The sequence below is a fragment of the Platichthys flesus genome, chromosome 21 (assembly GCF_949316205.1).
Source record: "Platichthys flesus chromosome 21, fPlaFle2.1, whole genome shotgun sequence".
NCBI classification, from domain to species: Eukaryota; Metazoa; Chordata; class Actinopteri; order Pleuronectiformes; family Pleuronectidae; genus Platichthys; species Platichthys flesus.
In genome coordinates this window covers 9,870,292-9,886,488 of record NC_084965.1, presented here as the reverse complement: position 1 = coordinate 9,886,488, position 16,197 = coordinate 9,870,292, and the positions used below count along the sequence as shown (strand labels likewise).

The 16,197-nt window shown below is 47.1% G+C and overlaps 1 protein-coding gene across 1 annotated transcript in view; it reads right to left on the bottom strand.

Annotated features, from left to right (window-relative positions):
• zfhx4 (zinc finger homeobox 4) overlaps positions 1 to 15,983 on the bottom strand; it is an 81,854-nt gene extending 65,871 nt beyond the window's left edge. Inside the window, exon 1 of the mRNA XM_062379075.1 lies at positions 15,571 to 15,983. The gene's annotated coding sequence lies outside the window, so the exon portion shown is untranslated. The remainder of the gene's footprint in view (positions 1 to 15,570) is intronic.
• Positions 15,984 to 16,197: the final 214 nt, after the last annotated feature.

The following is a 16,197-nucleotide window of genomic DNA, read 5'->3' as shown; positions in this document are numbered from 1 at the left end:
ATGGCAGAAAGGAGAAGGCAAGAGAGGATAGGTGCATGATCAACTGTTTCTGTGTCTTCTGTACCTCACCATAAGTTTTCACGCAGCCCTTGTTTTTTCTTGCCCGGAGGTGTAATATTAGACTTTATATGTAGGAGATCTTCCACATGTCCCCACACCCTTTCCTGTCCGCCTGTCCTCTCCCTCGCGAGCACAGGCCTTCATTACCACAGAGACACCTTATCATTATTGCAAGGTGCAGCCCAGACACCTAAAGCAAGCGCCACTCCATTTAGCACAGGAATCTTGTTCGACAAATTACCGTCTCGGAAAAAAATGCCTTTTAGCGAATCAAAATCAAAATTACGCCTACATGAGCAATGATCTTGGTTTGCAGGGAAGGAGGCAGAAGAATGGAGGGATTTAGAGGAAGAGGGGGAACGAGGATAATGAGCAGAAATGTAGAGGATGGAAGTGGCCTTTTTCTCCTCTCCTGGTGCAGGTATGCAGGTTCTATCCCTCAAGTTGATGACAAGTTAATTGGTCTCATTGGTTGCTCAGGTAACATTACACCCAACCGCCCCAAGGTCCCATAGCTGATAGTCCATTGTTTGAAAAAATTATATATATCTCAGTAACATAGACTATATAAGCAGCAAAATGTGAGATGACAGTGTAATGGGAAGCAAAGCTAGTCAAGCAAACACAAACAAACTTGTTGACCGCATGAGTGAATTGTGGACCCACAGGTCATGTTTGTCTTTTTCCCCCTCTCTGTCGGTGTCGTATCACTCCACTGATGAGTCCTGAAATCTGATTTAGGATCAGATTTCACCGTAGCCTAACTTCAACCAGGCTGTTGGGGGGAAAAAATCTCTCATGAGCGATAGTCCACTAAAAAATATCCTATTAAGCATATACAGAGCACAAGTTACATCTATTTCCATTAAGCAGCTTTTCATTATGATTCTTTGGATGTGGGTCCAAAGTCAATGCCAGTGTTTATCCACTGCTTGTATGGCTTCATGGAGACAAAGTTTAATGGATTAAAGACAACTTTGACTGGATTTAACGTTTTTACAAATGGACTTTGTGCTTACACAGTCCAGTCTAAATATATGCACAAGTCTCACGCCTCTGAAGAGGCAATATTTCAAACTAAACTCAAACTGAAACATGAAAATAAACAGTCAGACACTGCCGGGTCGTAGTCACCACTTACTGCCCCTGCTAAAGATTTTTCCAGCATCAAAGGCAAAGCCAATCTACATAGCTAATGCCTCCAGTTTTTTTTTTTTCCTTCCTCCGCTTCCTCGAACTCAAAACAGCAAAGACCAATGGGAGTGAAAAAAAAGGGGGATTTTTCTTTTGCCGGCAATCTGGAAACACTCTCTAGTTAATTAGGGTTGATTGGAAATGAACCGCACAAACAAAGGGCAGCCTATGCCCCGACTATTATGACCGTGCACACGTGCACAGGGGGGGGGCGCGGGCGGTGGTGGCGGTGTACTATAACCACCTTCGAAGCACGCCCTGGTAAAAGCTCTAGTCTCCAGACTCTTCTCCTCTGTCTCTTTACCCCCCCCCCCCCACCCCCTCGCCCTCCACCTCCACCTCCACCCTCAAGATTAAGGGAATGCACCGCCAAAAGAATGTGTGACGACCTCCAGCGCCACGGAGCAAAACTTCCAGCCCCTGACGCCACAAAAGGCAAGAAGGTAATTAAGTTTGAAAGAATAGAAGCACTGCCACAAACAATGCCGCAGTGTCCATGGGGAGGGATTGGAGGGGGGGGATTGGAGGGGGGGGGAGGGGGGGGGGGGGTATATGTGCGCCTATTTGTGTGTGTGTGTGTGTGTGTGGAGGGGGGTGAAGCAGAAAAAGCCATTAGCATTCAGTGGCCGGGTGAGAGAGAGAGGAAGGAGGGCAAAGGGGAACTGAGGATGGCATTCTCTCTCTCTCTCTGAGCTTCTGCCTGTCTTTCTCTATCGCAGCATGACACGTCTGTTCATTATTTTATTTTTATTTATCTCTCTTTTTTATTCTCTCTCAATCGCCCTCACATCTGGTTTTGGACCCCCCCCCCCCCCCCTTCCCCACCACCACCACCACCCTCCCTTTCTCATATCAGCCCCCCCACCCCCTCTTGCTACACTGCAACAGTTCCTCCAGTGCTCTATTTGGCCCCTTTGCTGTTTCCTTGTTGTTGCTCCCCATGTGAGGGGTGCCCTCCTACACACCACACACACTCCGACGAACAAAGTCACACACACACTCAAACACACACACACTCACACTCTTTTTTCTTTGTTTCAGCTTCATCTCTTTGTTCATTGTTTTTCCAAATTTGGTTCTGCCTATGCTTAACGTTATACCTTACTACGGCGATGCACACACGGTATCCTCGGTTACCACTTTAGAGCGCTAAGAGCTAACTGGATTACCACCCTACGCACTCAACTTCACACACACACACACACACACACACTTGCGGCACACAAACACAAAACATACACTGGGAGCTTTCATCTTTTTTTTTTGCCACATCTCCAGCAAAGCAGTTTAACTCAATTAGCAAAGAATGTAATTTTATTTACAGACTCCCAAGTAACTCTCATAACACACACACACAAACACACAGACACACACACACACACACGCACACAGACATAGACTCATACAGTATAAGCAAACTGTCCCTCTCCCACGTGGTTGGAGCTAAGAAAGAAGTATTCATTGCTCATGCATGTGTGTCAGTCAGCCTGTGTGTGTCTGTGAGTGTGTGTGTGCGTGTGTGCGCATGTGTGTTCGGACAGTGGAAAGATCATGAGACACATTTACGTCAGATGAGTGAATCAGACAAACCACCGCTAATTTCAAAGAGGGATTCTTTTGAAGGAAGGAGGGTGAGAACGGCTGGTGAAAAGTCGGAGAGAGGTCGACAAACAGCGACGACAATGGGTTGTGAGAGCAAGTAAATTTAAATGCAACTTTGCGTGTTTGTGCACATTTGCCAATCTCCTGTCGGTCCCTTTTTCTGCCCGGTTGGGGAGAGCGAGTCACCAACTAATTGTGGTTTTGCGGTGTTATGTGTTTAGTAATCTGCCTCTCTTTGTCTCTGCATCTCACCGGAGACGTGGATTAGTGCTAAAATGATGACTGCTTAATCCTTGATTTGCCTGCGCTAAATAAATATTAATCTAGCCTGCGCATCATGCTCTTGTAAGGTACAACATACACAATATGAAAGGGCTTAGCTGTTACATAAACCACAACCTTATCTGTCGGATGGGGCAAAAAGCATGGGACTGTGCACACACACACACACACATACACACACAACCGAATATCCGCAATACTATAAGCCCCTTTCACACAGCCTGTTAAAACGGGAATGTCGTGCCTTTTATTCCACACTGTACAAAAGGTAGAAAGGTAGTAGCTCGGTTAGAGCCAGGATTCCTTGCTGATTTGAAAACTCAAAAATGTATGTTTTCTCTATTGAGTGTGCAGATGCCCACCATCATAGACCAGTCCAAGAAAACGACATGATAAATATCTCTGGCTTGTGTTGATTCAGACCCCTCGATATCTCTCACTCTGCCTCTCAGCAGGTTTGTTTGGCAAAAAAATCTGCTGGGGAAGTGAAAAATGAAAGCTACCATTGCTGGACTCTCTCCTTCACCCTCTCTCTCCCCCTCTCACACACACACACACACACACACACACACACACACACACACTTAAATTGACAAGGCCGTGGTAGTGCAGCGCAGAAGAGGTTAAGCAAACACTGTCCACGTCAGTCAAGGATAGCACACACTCAACAGACAGACACAGGGAGCAGTCTCTGACGCAGACGTTTCACATCCACCTGGCAAATATAAACGGCTGGTTATGCTGTATCAACCACATCCAGCCTTGGATCCTTTGCTTATTTTATGTTAAGATAACACTGCTGCTTGTGAAACAACTTGTACGTGTGACTTATTTTAAGACTCCCAAAAAAACTAAACAGCAACGACAGAGCCCTAAAATACTTTTCCTGGTCACGGGCTCAGCGGCCTGAAATTATTAACATGAAGCACTTTTCCAGCGCTTGAAATCAGTTTTGCAAGAGCAGTTAAGTCCCGATGATATTTGGGAACCTAATATGAGGCATTGCAAACTAATGTAGCAACTCCCGCTACGTTCTGCCAAAAGTTCATTCCTTTTTAGGAGAGTGGGGGAAAAATGTCACAAATGCTGCCCTATTTGGTGAAAGACGCCTATCAGTATCAGTTGACCGAAAAACCGGCCCGCGGCGCAGCGAGTGGATAGTGCTTTTCAAAGTGAAGAGTCGATGCCTCGTTTCACAGCAGCGTCTTCAACTGCTTATTATTGCTGTAACGTGGTCTGAACAAGTAGGGACATCGTGTCTCTCAATTGTGTCAATGTCAGCTTTGCGTAACCTGTTCTTAGAAGAGAAGAGAAGAGAAGAGAAGAGAAGAGAAGAGAAGAGAAGAGAAGAGAAGAGAACAGAACATCTGCTTTTACAGTGAGTCAAGTCAGAGAAGACAGAGACACCTTGTTAATCGCGAAGACGTTTTCTCGGACATGGCGAGTGGAACCTTCCCGTTCTTTTTTCCAGGGGTAACAATAAAGTTTAAAGTTCAAACCCCAACTGTTTTCTAAAGACAGTACTCAGCGCGACCCCAGCCCTGTCATTATCTTCATAAACATAATCATAGGGCAGGTATCCTGACTGACGCCACAAGCTATGTGCCTCTCGCTTAAACATCTCCCGAGCACTTCTGTGACACGCCACAAACAGGCCATTAATGTCTCGGGTGTTTTCGAGGGGTGGGGGGGGAATGTGCGGGGCCTTGCGTAAGACAAAGTGCGGATAAAAACACACATTTCGGGAAACACTTGTTTACAGAGATGGGAGGGCATGAGAGTTTTGCGGAGAAAAAATACAACATACGAAAACACGAATGCACACATACCTTTTGTGGGCTTTTTTCCCCGAGAGCTCGAACACTCGTGACAGGTCTAATTTCTGGACCCAGGGAATTACTAATTAACTTAAGCTTTTGGCTCTCTATTTAATTAGAGAGGTCTCCAAATGAACTTTAGACCAAAGCCCTTTGCTTTTCAAACAAACCCCCTTTTCTGACAGCTGTTGTGAGTTTGCCCTCTTCTCACAAAAACCACAAGGAAAGCACAGTTGTTATTTATGCCATCATAGGCTCTTTTCTGGTTACCGTGGGAGGGAAGGGGGAGACCCAAAAAAAAAAAGAAAAGAGAGAATGGCGGCAGGGCTGTGGGGGGAGAGGGAGAAGAAAAACGAGCAATGGAGTTGAAAAGTGTACATTTTAATTGGATTTCACTACAAACAAACAACTGTCAGATGTAATTAGTGTGGTTTTAGATTAGCACCACAATATTCCTTTATCGAAAAAGGGGAAAGAAAGACATGTCATGGAAATCCGGGGCCAGGCAGGCTGCAAAGAGGGAACCGGGATGAAATGGAACCATTACTGTTAGAAAAAAACGCTATGACTTTTAAATAAATACTGAAATCGAATGTGAAGCATAAAAAACTGATCCCCAAAAATAAAATTCAAGCTTCTTTCAGTGTGTGTGTGTTTGTTACAATGCATTTAATGGGGCAACCGAGGGACCGTGGGGGGGTCAGTGACGAGGCAGCTGAAGACCAGAGTCAGCAGTATCTCTCACACACACACACACATGCACACACTGTTTCTGCTTACCGTGAAGCAAAGTCACGCTCAAAAAGACATATGTATATTTCTCTTTAATTATGTGTAATATATAGCCGGGAAAGGGCAAAGCTAATGCACTGTGTTCTATTTTAATAAAAACCTGGTATGAGAGTGAGTGTCTCTCCAATAAGCCACAAAGGCCAGTGAACCATCCATCACCACATCGTGACACTTGTTTAAGCACTGCGTTAGGGCAGAGCTCCGTTCCTCCGCCATACTTTGCTTTTTTAACAATTCCCTCCATAGCCTCCCTATATCTGCTCATCTCAGCGGGGATGAAACACAGCAGAAACTCCCCTTCTTTATTTAGTCTAGGGGCAGGGAGCTGATACATCAGCGAAAAACCACTGACAAACCAGCCCTGTTAATACCTACAATTTCATATACAAGAACATTCCTGCGCCTGCTCTGCTCTTCTTCTTCACTGTCACGGGAAAAGAAGAAAAAAAAGTAGTCTTATTTTCGTTTTTTCTTCTTTTAAAAAAGCAAATAATTAAAGATTATTCCACGACTGGTGCCAGGCCAGAAGAAGGCAGGGTTGGAGAGGGATAGTGTTAGCTGGAGTCTCCTCAGGGGAGTTGAGGGAACACATACTTTTCTTTTTGACTATATTAGATCAGACTGGGAACTACGTCGGAAAAATAGGGAGTATTTTGTTTGGTAATACCGTACACGTATATGTTACCTGCAACTATAGTAATATCTGTATTTCTGTTTGAGACACATGCCGTCCATTAGGTCAAATGAATATAGTTCATAAAAATAATAATAATAATAAAAATAATAATATAAAAAACAATTGAGAAGGTCTCTTCGTGCAACTGGAGTTAAATTCTTTGGTAAATCCGTCTCATCTCTCATTACACTGTTTGCTTATGCCCACAACTCATGCATAATTAATTATCCACTTATTCCCTAACGAACCCTGCCAATGGCCTTGATATCCACATGCTATTGCCTTCAGGAATACCACACGCCAATCATGTCGCACACATGCGATATGCATGCATACAGAGGCGCTCGCAGACGTCGACACACATACAGAATAATGTGAATGAGCCGGGGAGTAGAGGTAAAGGTGATCGGATGCAGACGGAACATTTTATTCGATCATTTCTGCACGTACACAGAATCAATCTATTATTTCTCCATTTTTTTCCCTTGAGCTCTCTCTATGGGCATATGTCCTATGACTGGGTTCTCAGCCTTTTCAATCCCCGCCTTTGTCTTTGGCCAACAAGGGAGAGAATGCATCATTTGTCATGAGACGTCTTGTGCTATTGTGGTGTATCTTTTCTCAAACCTGGAGAATCTTAGTCATTCATTAACTCCCCCCTCCCCCTTGTTTAGCCTGAGCTCGTCTTTTTTAACTTCTGTTTGCATCAGGTAGCCGGGAAGTTGTTATTTCATTGCCGCTTTTTGTTTTTAGCCTCACCAGCTTTTACAGCTATGAAAATACCCCGGAGAGCAATCGATAAAAATGTGGCATATAACCTTTAGTAAGGGCCGTTTTTTTTCCTCTGCTACTTGGTAAGTACAGGAGGGACAAACCTTTTTCCTGAGACAGAAGGCTGCTGAATTCTTTGTTGAATATGTAAGATGAGGACTTTGAGGCAATCGCACGGAGCTGCAGGGCCGAGCATGGTGTCCTTCACAGCGAGTGAATCGAGAAACACAGAGGACAAACAAATGTCACAGTCTGAAAGGTAACGGCGCTGTCGAGTCTAAACTGATTCGCGGGGGGGTGAAATGAGCAGTGGCGGAAATGTACAGTAATGAAGCAAAGGTGCAGAGATATCAGCGAGGAGGAGGAGGAGGAGGAGGAGGAGGAGGAGGAGGAGGGTGAGCGTTGCATTCAAATTCCCCTACCGCTGCTCACTATTAACTCCCCTGTCTGCCATGTCTGTCAAAAGGAAAAAACAACATCCACACACGCACATCGAGCAAATCCGTGAGACAGTCTGAGTGAAGTAGGGAGGGCCTCGGGTTTTTGTTTAATCTGACCTGAACCTGGGAATCTCAGCCACCCCCAGAACCAACAGGACCTCGGATCAAACAGACAGAGTCCCCTAACACACGGCCCTGACTGTTCTTTCCCCTCCCGACAGAACCCCCCCCCCCCCGCTCTTTCCCTCCATTTCCACTTTGAAATTGAAAAGAATAAACATATTATTCTAAATGAAATACCCTGACCCCGTGTTTTTTTTTTTTTTTTTTTCTTCTGCGGCTAATATCCTGTACGAGGCGGCTGATGCAAAATAGGCACGAGAGCCTGAGAACGGGACAGAGCACAGAGGGAAGAGAAAAATCCCCCTCTTTTCTATTTTCCCTTAAGAGACCGATGAAGGCCTGGCAAGATGAGAGGGAGAGAGAGAGAGAGAGAGAAAGAGACAGACATAGACATGAGAGAGAGAGAGAGAGAGAAAGAGAGAGAGAGAGTGAGGGGGTAACGCAATCCTAACTGGCGCTGGACCAACAGCAACAAAAACATTTAGATAACCAAGCTCAATAATGAATGATTTCAATGAGGACAAAAATTACATTTCCTACAGATAACATGCCCCCTTCCCATAACAGAGCCAAAAGAGCCTCAAAACCACGTCATGCTCCTCAGTGGAGCGCTGGAGCATTATGCTGGGGGAGACTTGTAGTAACTATATTAGGATCCTTTTACCCCACCAGAGACAGCGCTTTACTGGTTGTTAGAAGATAGAGTAGGCAGGCCGAGGAGAAATATAGACCCGGCTATGACAACTCGACTAGCGCCACTGGAAAAGCAACAAATCACTCCTCAACTGACTTGGCCTGAGCTACAGCACTACCGGCGGCGCGGCTCAAACGATTACCGATCCGCAATACCCACTACAAGGGCCACTCAAAAAATGTGTCCACATAAACATGGCCGGGGATCGCTGCAGTGCACTTGATCCTCACAGGTGGCGCCGGGTCACGGCCACAATGCCGTCCCCACCTTTCCTATCCACTGAGCACTCACTTCCTTTCACGCCAAAGTCTGTCAAGTTTGCTTGAGAGGGGAAGAGGCAAGAAAAGAGGAGATATGGCGTGGAAAGGAGGCAGAGAAAGAGAGAGGAGTCTTTGTCCTCCTGCACTCAGCTCCGGCGTGTTTCCTCCTCGGCCCTGGCCCGGCATTAGCATATGAAAGGGAAGGGAAGGCGTGCAAAAGGTCAAAGAAAGAGGATCCTGTCCAATGAGAGACAACAAAAACAGGCCACAGCAGCCTTTGTGGCGTTCGTGTTCTCCACCACCCAACCTCACGTCCCTCCCTCAACCCGGGATCATTTCCATACACCAGATGCAATAGCAATAATGACGGTTGATCATAAATTACGCACAAAGTCGATTTGGGTCATATGGAAGTCACAGCGGCGTTTTTAAGCTGCGTCACCACCCGCGTGCCCCCGCCTATGACTACCACAGCCCGCACACGCACAAACACACACACATACACACACACACACCCAGGCATCCACATAAAACACACCTGCCGACGATATCCGACCAAATCCTGGGTAAACATCTCAATAAAGGAAAATGTAAGAACAGTGTAGTTTGATTTGATCCACGAAAGCCGCTCCCTTCCTTCCATGTAAAAGCTACCTGAGCCACATCCATCCACGACATAATTGCACACTCCAGTGCTTTAGGGATGCAGTTTAGTATATACATGGAGGCTTAGGAAGCCCGGAGTTTACCGCGGTTACTCTATTATCATACATATTGCCTCACATGACACCTTCCATCTGCTGGCACCAGAACAAACAGCGAGAAACACGGGGGCCCTGCCGTTTCCGGGGCTGCTCTCCGGAAAACACAGTCCCTCTCCGGCAGCCACAGCGGCCGGAGACAGAGGGGAGAGATGGAGAGGGAGGGAGGCAGGAAAAAAAAAGAAAAAGAAGAAGAGGGGTGAAGCATTTCATCTCTCTTTCATCTCTGTCACCCAGTCAAGCGTTCAATGCCCCATTCAGCGCCTGCCCAGCATTATGCAAAATAATGCTAATCCCCTTCCCCGTGCTTTCACACTTGTATAAACCGCCATTCCTGCCACTGAAAAGCAATTATATCAGTTTACGTTCCTGTCAAAAAACAGGATTAGCATGCAAGTACTAGTAGCACCAACTAGGCCCAATGTCTATCCACCTTTGGCTAGCGGGAGGCACACAACATCTAATAGATCCCCCCCCCCCCCCCCCCCCCAGACAAAAAGAAGTCCTACTGCTTGGTCGGGGGTAACTCTAAAGATGTGTTGAAATTACATAATTTTGGGACGGTTTGAAAAGGGTTGCCGCTTTTCAAAGGGTGGAACTCCTTGTCCCTGTTGTTCAGGCCCGGGCTTTTCATTGCCAGAGTCCCGGTTCATGTACAATAATCAAAAACAAATTCAGCCATGTCGCGACACAGGGGCCATAGCAGCCTCGCAGTCCTAGTCATGCTTCACAGGCAGCAGTGTGGTGCACATGTGACACACACACACACACACCGAGACTCGACACGAAAACTGGACCCTCGCCCTGCCCTCTGACATGTTGCCGCCACATGCGCATGACCTTGCCGGTGCAGGTGTGCACATGCAAACGCACGCCGAGACGGACGAGGAAAGACGGCAGGGTGTTTTTGAATATGCAAATGCTTGTAGAAGCAGAACGTGTGTTTGTAGGAGTTGGGTTCAGGAAAGTCGCGCCTCTCTCTCTCTCTCTCTCTCTCTCTCTCTCTCTCGCTCTCTGCCCCCTCTCTTGTTTCGGGGGCACGGGGACACACACCCATCTTGACTGACAACAGATCAGGGGACATTAGTCAGCACAATTAGCCAAGTCGTCATGGCGACTAATGAAATTTGGCAAAGCGGCCGGACCGCGACTTAGCTGGTTATGTGCTCGCAAGGGGGGTGGACTGGCTGGCTGGCAGGCTGGCTGGTTGCCTTACACACACCCATTATTCTCTGTTCTGCCGTGGCGGTACAATAGAGTCACTTGTATCTCAGCCGATACCCACCGGCGGTACAAGCTCTCCGCCTGACAATTTGCATATGTTAATATAATTAAGTGCTAATTACACTAAAACTCGCATATTCACAAGCTCCCACCCCGGGAGCTGCGGAGGGGCTTGATCTCGTTCCAAGTCTTTAACCCTCCTCCGCCTCTCGCACAGTGTGTGTGTGATGGAGAGAAAGTGTGTGTTAGCGGTGGTGCCCCAGGGCTGACACAGGAAGCCCCCCCCCTCTTTGAGACATAATGCCGAGCTGCTGTGGACTTCTTAGCTTCTCCCCCTACAGGCCTCCCTGAGCCAGAAGACCCTGACACTACTACTACTGCTGGCTGTCACCCCTCGCTCTGTCTCGCAGACACCACACACACACACACACACACACACACACACACACACACACACACACACACACACACACACACACACACACACACACACACACACACACACACACACACACACACACACACACACACACACACACACACACACACTTCATAACCAAGAGAATATCGAACCTTGATCTCCTGAAAATCCAGCTGTTAGGTAGCTCTTTGCATCAAAAAACGACATGCTTCGAACGGTTGCATAATACATGTTGCATAAAACACCATCTATGAAAAATCTTGAGAAGAAGTGCGAAGGAGAAAGACAACTCGGTCCGTCAGAGTCAAACACAAACGGTGGCTGGGATTGTATCTACACATGGCACAGCTTGGAATCGTCAAAATGAAGAATTTATGATTTTACAACGCTGGGAAAAAAAACGCTGGATATTAGCTTTAATATTGAATCTCCTTAAATCCCGTGACCGGAATGATAGCAGTTATTTTTGAGCCGCAAATAAGAGACAAAAAAAAAAAGATCTACACGGTTCCCCCCAGTGAGTATGCGTGTTTGGATGTGAGAGTGTGTGTAGGCCTGCCGTTTTAATAATGGAGGACAGGCGGTTGTGCTTTTCACATTGTAATGGCCGTGAATCAGGGAGGAAGCCAAGCGGTCGTGCTACAATTACAGATCTTTTGTGCCTCTTCCTCTGTCTCTCTCTCCCTCTGTCGTCTTGTTTTCACTCGCTGACACTGTCCCTATCAAGAGCATGTTAAAACAGTCTACTCAGTTCTGCTGCACGGCCTGAATGGGGAATGAAAAAAATTGGTGGCTGACTGGCGAGGGGGGTGGGGGGGGGGTGGGGGGTTCACACCGTGCTGCTGCTGGACACGCATACGCACACACGCATACGCACACACACGCACCAGATGGTACAGGAAGGAGGATTAAATAAACACACAGGCCCACAGACACACACCTACTGGCAGACAGACGCCCGCGCGTGTGTGCGCAATGTCCCTTAATGAAGGTCTATGGGGAGTCAAAGGGTCCAAGCTCATTTAGTTGACTTTCAATGAGATGCAGCATTATGACTATGGTAATACGCTCCCCAATAATCATACACAGGTCATTGTGTCAGAGTGATTCATTTCTATAACACACATACGCCAGATGTTATTGCGCCTGAGAGTAAATCTCCTCGGTGGACGTCAAACGGGCTTCTATGCAGAAAAGGCAGAAAAGCGGAGGAGAAAAAAGGAGGAAGGGAAAAAATATATTGTTATAGCAGTCCAGCGTGCGGTAAGCTACACTGTTCGCTCGAGCATGACGGCTGGTAATGCAGGTTTGGATGTAGCTCGGGATGAGTGTGTGTGTCTTGGAGGAAGGGGAGGAGGGGGGCTCCTGTTCTCTAATACCTGCTACTCGGATTACCACAGCGTCTTAAGTATTCAACCGGACTCATATTTTCCCTTTCTGCCTTTTTAGCCAAATTGGCTGTCTTTACACTGTAAGGCAGCGATATAGGCCTCCTTACCGAGGGCCTATGGGGGGGGAATCCACGAGGAAGAACATTAAAATGCAGCGATAGCCTTGTTGCAAAGCTCCTCTCTATTTCTTTCTGTCTCCCGCTCTCTTTCTGCAGCAAAGGCTTCTAAATCATCCAGCCTCCTCTATTAGACGGGAGACTTATTGAGGTAGAAACCATAAAAAATGAAGAAGGGAAATTTAATCCTTGAAATATTGATTTGCACATTAATATCAGATAGGCAGAGGGCAATCTAGCCGGGTGGAAATGACACATTGTCGACCCCTAGGAGAGGCCCGAGCCAATCTTCTGGCTGCATGTGTCTTGGGCCCAGGAGTTATAGGACAGACTCAGCCCCTGTCTCCCTCTCTCTCTCTCTCTTTCTCCCTCTCTCCCTCTCCCATCCTCTCCTCCTCCCAGTAGCCTCTCATCCCTCTCATATCCCCCCCCCCCCCCCCTCCATCCGCACCCTTAATGAAGGCTGCAATGCTGAAAATGCATTAGCTTTTAATAATCAAGAGGCATTTTCAAGCCAACAGCTATTGTCCTCCCAGGGCTATCTCACCCATCTCTCACACTATATATGTTTTTTTTGTATTCCTCCCCTCGACCGCCACGGATAGAAATTAATGTTGCAAGCTGCTTAACTAACATGCAGATACACACACACAGCCTTTGAAAGAGCTAAAGACACAAAGCGAGCAGAAAAACAAAAACAAGAGGGGCCTGGGCTTCTGCAAACGTAAACCTCAAAAAAATTCCCTCATTTGCAGAGTGAGACAATACCATCATTAACTGATGAAATAGACTGCAAATACACCGGATCATCTCCTCTCGTTATTTCACATTTATGATTTTTTTTTTTATTAATTTCATTTTTTTTATTATAATTATTATTAGGCCTCAGCTGTATTTTTTAAATGAAATGAGGGATTCTATGCAAATGTAATTAAATTCCTCGGACCAGAGATGAGATCCATGCAGTCCAAAAATACACCAGTTTGTGAAACTATAAAAATTATCTGATTTAATCTAACATTTAATTTGCTGAAAAATAAAAGTGTGTTTGTATTTAATTTAGGAAATTTGAAATTTGAAACATCAATCTAACGTGTTCTCGCAAAACAACAATAATAAAAACAAAAACAATAAGATATGTATTCTCATTATTATTCGAATAAAAACCAATCATGTTATTAAAGGTGTTATTGTCATTGCTCGGTGTTATAATACAGAAAATCCCGTTTTTTGGATTCAAAAATAAATGTGCATTCTGTGTCATATTTAAAAATCGTGAACGCATTCCATAATCCACAAACATTTAAAATGGGGACACATTGGGGGGGAAAGGCTGCTTTAAAAGCGTCTTTTCTCGCTGGTAAACACGTTCCGAAATCCACGTAAAAAGCCCGAGAGCCGCGTACAAATGGAGACAGTCCTATAAAAAGCTCGATCCTATATTGGCGCACCGTTCATCGGGAGCGTATAGTGTCCCTCCAGGCACACACACTCACTATACAGAGCCTGTCCCCGAGCTGGAGACAGACTGGCCCCTTGGCCCTGATGTTTTTTTTTCCTCCCGTGCGATCGATGTCCCCCCCCACCCCCTGTCACTGTCGCGTCCCAAACCGAGCCAAGTCTACCTTCCTCACAAAAAAACAAAACAAAAAACACAGCCACAATACAGTGCGTAAAAAACCCCACCGGAGAGCCCCCGTGTCTGCGCTCCGGTTCCAACAAATGACCCAAAAACAAGAGCCACCGGCCACTTAGAGGAGATGTCTCCACCACAGATCTCTGGGATTTAAGAAACATTTTATACCAGGGAATTAGAACCCGGTGAGCCGACGCTCGGATGCATGGGGGACCGAGGATGGAAATGGAAGTTGTAGACTATGTGGATGGAAGGGATTTCAAAACGCGTCGAACACCAGTGAACTGATGAAATGATGAAAGTGTGAGTTTTGTTTTAAGACACACTCTGGTGCTTCGGATGCCGGTGCAGAGGATGAAACATGGGGGGGGGGGGAAGTAACTCAGGGAGTTGTTTGGCTCTACAGGGACTCGCCATGCTATCGGTAGCCCCAGCGATCGCTCTCCCTTCCGGACGACGCAGCCACCCACGCCTCGGTAAAAGTGCGACTACTTTCTTTCTAAATGAGCGCAGCAGGTAAAGACGTGTGGGACCGGGGATCGGCGAGTGTCTGTTTCTCTTTTGGTCGCGATCCTCTAATAAAACGTGGTAAACAGAGAGTGGTTTTGAAAAGACAGAAGGCGAAGGATCCCAGGCGGAAGGGAAGGGGGGGGATCGTGGCGGAGGACTGATCGTGCCACTTTGGACCGTGAATGCCTGGAAGGTGCGCGAAACCACATGGGTTAAAAACACTGGCTCGGATCGCTGCGGTGCGTCCATAAGATCGCTTCGAAATCAATGGTGTGGCGGTTGCGGGGGTCTGGCACGGGGGGCGGACGTCCAGCCCCGAGCGTGGAAGCTCGGAAGCGGACATGTCCGAGGGATCGGGCTCCTGCGAAAGAGAGACCATATCCGCACCGCAAAGCCACCAAACGGGGGGAGGAAACGCTCCACGCCTCGGTGTGTCTACCGCGAGCGATCGGGTGCGAGGTGGCCGCGGCTCGACCTCAGTGCCAGCGGTGGAAAGTTCTCCGGGAAGCGGCAGGTCTGGACGTGGGATCCCGCGGACAGTGCGCGTGAGGGAGAACGCCTCCGATCCTGTCAGAGCCCCCTTGTTTTACCGAAGCGCCGGAGTTGCACTCCAACATCACGATATCCGCCTTTATTCTGGGACTAAAAGCGGCCAGCACCTGTTATCCGAGCAGCCCCGGTGTCGGGAGATCCACGGGGCGGGATAGACAATCGATACCCGAGCCCCCTGAATTTAACACACACAGCCCAAAGTCACTCAATAAAAGTTAAAGGAAAAGGAACGGGAAAAAAAAACTTACTTTCTTCCCCCCTCTCTCTCTCTCTCTCCAAAGCCGTCACCTCCGCTTCTCGTCTCTGCTCTCGGGGTTTTACAAAACAGTCACATCCAGCGGCTTGCGTGATCGGGCAATCAAAAACGTGGAAGAAAACAGGTAAAATTACAATAATCCTCCAACTTTGTATTGGGAAGAGGGGGTAAAAACCACAGATGTCAAGCGGTCTCAGAGCTATCCCTTATTTTGGTTTGGATCCGGCGGCGGCGGAGCGACGTGTCGACCGGCTGCCTCGCAGTTTCTCTTGTGGACGAGGGGTCGGGGAAACGGAGGAAAGGAAATGAAAATCCGATATGTCTTTATTCTGCTAATTATTATCGTTTTAGCCCCTGTTTAAAAAAAATGGCTGATTAAGTTGAGTGCGCATGTCTTTGTGTGTCTATTTCCCGATATGCACTCTGGGAATGGGTAGAGAGACACAGAGAGAGAGAGAGGGCGAATAGGAGAGAGAGAGAGAGAGAGGGAGGGAGCAAAAGAGAGACGGAGAGGGAGGGAGAGAAAGAGAGAGAGGGGGGAGAGAGAGAGAGAGAGGAGAGAAGTGTAATTAGTGAGTTGATCAACAGTCTCCACATTGCAAATGACGCGCACACGCAG